This window comes from Limulus polyphemus, unplaced genomic scaffold (genome assembly GCF_000517525.1).
Source record: "Limulus polyphemus unplaced genomic scaffold, Limulus_polyphemus-2.1.2 Scaffold69, whole genome shotgun sequence".
NCBI classification, from domain to species: Eukaryota; Metazoa; Arthropoda; class Merostomata; order Xiphosura; family Limulidae; genus Limulus; species Limulus polyphemus.
In genome coordinates, this window is record NW_013665679.1 from 48,228 (window position 1) to 53,738 (window position 5,511).

A 5,511-nucleotide genomic window follows, 5' to 3' on the forward strand; every position below is an offset into this window, starting at 1 on the left:
CTTATCTCTTGGCTTTACAGCTGAATCCATTAATTAAACTGAAATACTTATAATTATGTGATGCATGAAAAATATATGGAGGACGTTGATAAGTTGAAACCCTATGTTATGATTGCGCCATTGTGAACTGGTTGGCTAGGACACTGAGGAAATTTTTTATTTCGGATATTTGTACAAAGCTATACAAGGGCTACTTGCACCAACAGTTCTTAATTTTGACGTGACAAGATTCAAGAGAAGGTAGTTGACCAACAGCAATCACCGCCAATTTTTGGGATACTCTAATAGAATTGTGGGATTTAACGTTATAACGAACACACTACCTCAAACTGCGAAGTGAGATTTTGTTGCAACTGCAACATGATGTGAACTATAGGATCCTGGATTCACAGATCAGCGTTAACCATTGTGTCATACCCGGCCTAAGATGATGAAGAGATAGGAAACTGGACCATAACGAGAATCTTCTTCATATCCTCGCCCCAGTTAATGAAGAGGGAGAATCCATGTCACTTTCCTGACCCTTTACGATAAGCCAGAGTAAGGTAGACTGTTAACATTTGAGACTCAAAATGCGAGTCATAATAACAATAAAATAAATAAATACTCTATACCACATAAATTTATAAATACAGATCTGGAAAATCTCACAGTATAAAAAAGCACATGTTACAAAATTTATGTCTAATCGAATACTCATAAGTCACTTTCAAAATACCTCTATAAGACGTCATTTTATTAAGTTTAAAGCATTATAATGAAAATTTCTTTAGTGAGCTCAAATATATGTAAATTAGAGCGATTAAAGAAAATTAAAAAAGCGATTAAACTCGTAGCCAACGATTTCTTCAGATCTTTCTTCTGTCAAAATGTTTCTCTTTCATTTTCCAAATTCCTTTCACCAGCCCTAGCAAAGGTTTTACCCATTTTTCACTGACTTATATTTCAAATCTATGATGCGTTTCCTATAAACAACGACGATCATCATGATGACGATGATTTTGATGAGAACGATGGTTTTTATGAATTATTGTTATGAAAAATATATTTGTTCAGTAAAATAGTAAAGATTTGCCCCGTGGTATTTCAAGTATTTTACCCCGGGGCAAGGGGTGAAAAAACGCTAAAATATCCCGGGGTGGACACTCTAGTAATAACTTGACAAGTAAAAATAGTTACCCATTTTCTATTTTTAATTTCGGTGCCTAAAACTTATTATGCACGCACTAATCGAATATTGGTTATAAAATAATTTAAGTGCACTAAACGAAAACGCATTAATCGAGGGATCCCTGTATATATATTTCACATTGACAAACGTTTCATTGTTACACTGTAGAACAATCAAAATTTTGGTATGTAGCAAAAAACAAAAAAAAACTGTTAGTATGGATTAAACCTGAAATTATTTATTCTGTTCCAAGATGAGCTGCTCTTAGACCAAGTGTACTGTTTCTTGGATCAACCACTGTAGTGATTTTCAAAGCATAAGACTGGAAATTATCAGCAGTTAGAATACTTGGGAATGGCAGCTGAGATAACTGCAGTATTACAGAACTGAAAGTTTGTTCCTTGTTGGCCCGGCATGGCCAGGTGGTTAGTGTGCTCAACTCGCAATCTGTGGGTCGCGGGTTCGAATCCCCATCACACCAAACATGCTCACCCTTTCAGCCGTGTGGGCGTTATAATGTGACGATCAATCCCACTATTCGTTGGTAAACGAGTAGCCCAAGAGTTGGCGGTGGGTGGTGATGACTAGCTGCCTTCCCTCTAGTCCTAAACTGCTAAATTAGGGACGGCTAGCACAGATAGCCCTCGTGTAACTTTGCGCGAAATCCATAACAAACAAATAAACAATTGTTCCTTGTTTTCCGAGCACACTCAGATGTTAAACAAACCGCGATTGATAGCACCAAATTGCTTGATATTTTCATAAGGTTAAAGTGGTATCCTCGTGTAAAGTTTCCTTTACGTGAAATTACATAAAAACACACACAAAAACAGGCTTAACACATTCATTTACATTTACGTCCAATGGGAAAATTGTTAATAATAAGGCTCTTGATTTTAATATCTGGATTTTGTATGGTTTCGGTATTTGTGTCGATGTTATGTTACTTCACTTGTGGTTTCTCAAATCCAATTATATTTCGACCTCAGCTTGTTTGTTGTTAAACGCAAAGCTACTGATGGGTTATCTGTGCTGTACCCACTACAGATATTGATACCCAATTCTTTTGTGTTGTAAGTCTACAGTTGTTCTCGTATTTAATATTTGTATTTTTTGTTTGGCTTTATTTTATATATTTTTAGTTGTATCGATTATTTTTTAACAACTTTATTCGGATAGTTATTTTTTTAATGAAAATTTCAGAAATTACTTGCAGTTCTTCGTCTAAATTGTTTGCAGAGCATATATTAAATGCTGTTTGCATAAAGTCTTCAAGGTTCTAGTTACTGTTGTATGGAGTGTGCGGATTCCCAATGAAGACATCGTTCCAGGTTTGTTGCTTTTCTTTTCATTTTAGTCTCAAATCCTGGTTGTTTTCTTGTGATGTGCACATTTAGAAAGTTTATAGAAAATTTGTTTTCGTTTTCAACTATAATATGAATTTTGGAATGTATGTCATTGATGTGGTTTGAGAACATTTCTTTTTCAGAGATGAAGACACAGAAACATCGACATATCTATATTATCTACCCGAGTTTACTAAAAAAAAAAAAAATAATATATCGCCATCTACAAACTTGTCTTCACCAACATGAGTCTAACGTTCTCTTGAATTCAATCACTTTTCTGAATGTAATTCTTACCAGATGATGAATTGACACTATTATCGATACGCTGTAATCATTAAAATTATAAAGACCGGGTTTTCGATAGCCGTGGTGGGCACAGCTCAGATAGCCCATTGTGATTAACCACAAACAAATATTTAAATTAGAGCTTGAATACTCTAAAAATTAATGTTACTGTATTTTTCAATTAATTATTCAGTTCACTAGGTTTCTACTAAACACCAATACTTCTTTATGGGCAGTGTTGTAAGTGGGAAGTTTTAAGACTAGAAAAGAACCGAAATAGTACAATCCCCGTTTAATTATGTTTTTTTTTATTGATTTGTTTTTTAGTTTTGCAGCAACTATCCCACCAAAATACACAACAAACCATGCTCCACCTCAGAAATGTAGGCCTAAGTACACCTATTCTTTCTATTTCAATTTGCTCTCGAGTTTGACCATTTTTCAAAATCCTAATATTGCAACAAAAGGTAGTTGTTATTCAGTGTGGCCTTAACCTACTTTCACCAACAGTTTCTCTATCGGTCCTTGGAAAACACACAATATTCGTACCAGTTTTTATCAAAATCAGATGAAATCCTTTCCTCGAGTTATAATGTTCACACTCACAGACACACACAGGGATGAAAACAATACCCCCCCCCCCCACGCCTCTGTCGTGCGAGGAGGGTTATAATAACAATAAACAATTATTACTTTCTTCGCCACTTATCGAGCCTTTTTGAAATACTAAAAATAACACAAAAACATGCAGACGTACGCCATGGGATAGACTGATTCAGAATCAATACAAACCTAAAGGTTTTGATAACATTTCACTGATGTAAACTACTTAACAACTCCTAAGAAAATTTGTTCGATTAGACAATCAAATTTACGAGTTACGTATACTTTAGTTTAGTTTAGGATATTTTTGTGAATTGTGCAAAACCTACTAAATACATAGATAATAATATATTTGTATGAGTAAACTTAAGTTGTAAGGTCACAAAAAACAATCCTCCAACTTCGTTATGCATACAAATACCACAGCGAAATTCAATATGAACATAAAATGATTTACGTTTTTTGTTATACTACTGCAATGGAACTTTACAAAAAAAAAAATTTAAAAAAATGGACACGTCACGTCAATGCAAAAATATTTATTAGCGTCAGTAGCCATCAGTTAAGAGTCAAAGATGATTGTCCAAATCCGTATATAGTTCTATGTATATATAAATTTAACTAAAATTTTATTTAAATCTATTGCAATCATATTTATATCTATCTATTGTGGTATGTCTTCATTAGGTAATTCTTCTAACACACCATACAGTACAAGTGAGACATAAAGAATAATGATCCTAATATATTTAATGAGTGTTATGGTCAGTTATAGAAGAAAATATGCCCCCCTCCCAGTGGCACAGCGGTATGTCTGTGGACTTACAACGCTAGAAACCGGGTTTCGATACCCGTAGTGGGCAGAGCACAGATAGCCCATTGTGTAGCTTTGTGCTTAGCTTCAAAAAAACAAACAAGAAGAAAATATGTAATAAACATTTGAAATACGAAGTTTGCTCTAGTTACGGAGTTCATGATGTTTACATTTAAAACAAACTTTCTTTTCTGGTTGTACAACAAGCAAATCACAAAAATGTCTTCCAACTAGTTTTTCAAAGTATACAATATGAAGAAAAAATGCACTTACATTTGAAAGATTGGTACATAATTACGTTGGCTAACAGACCCAGTTGAAGTTTGATATAGATCTTTATATTCTAAATAAACTTTTTCTTTTCAAACATTACCTGAATCCTTCAAACTGTAAGATCTATGATGTAATATAATATTTGATACTGAAGAGACTAGATAGTAGATTTAGAATAAAGATTGCATTAATAAATTATTGAAATCTGTAATGTTAAAATGGGCACAACCACCTTATGTAACCCTTTTCTAATCTTGTAGGTTCTATCATAAGTTGGTGTAAAAAGTATCCTAAACAATTTCCAAAAACTTATCCCTCTCACTGTCAGACTCAAAATTTTCCCAATCAATAACCCTGAAATTAAAATCTCCCACAATAACAACATTTTTTTCAGCTATAATTCTAATGTCATTATACAGTTTCTCAATAACTTCCACATCCTGACCTAGTGGTCTATAACAAATTTCAGTTACAAGACTTCTCCCTTTATATCCTCTAACACTAACCTAAACTGACTCAACCTTATAGCTGTTTTCTTTAATATGCTATAACTCAACAGGATGCAATTCACTCCTCACATATAAAGCTACTACTCCCAATTCTTTCAATACTCTAATACAGTAATCTAATAAAAAAAATCACAATTAAAAAATTTGGTGAAACAATCAACCAGTACTTATAATGTCAGTTCCTGTAGAGCTATAAAAACATTTTTGCATGAAATAGAATCCAAATACACAATGAACACAAAACGTGAAAATATGCAAAAAGGTCTAAACCAGACTTCTTAGTTATCAGCAAACATCTTTGAAAAAGGCCAGTAATCTTTTCTTGTTTCATTTTAATCAATTAAACTTTTACATAAATCAAATGTAACTTCTTAAGTAACGAAAACAGAGTGTATAACTCTTTAAAACCAACAATTATGTCTGGATTAAATCATGATAATGCAAAAACCTTTTATTAAATAATTCAAGGGGTAGTTATAATAACTTTTTAAATAAAGGTTCATATAT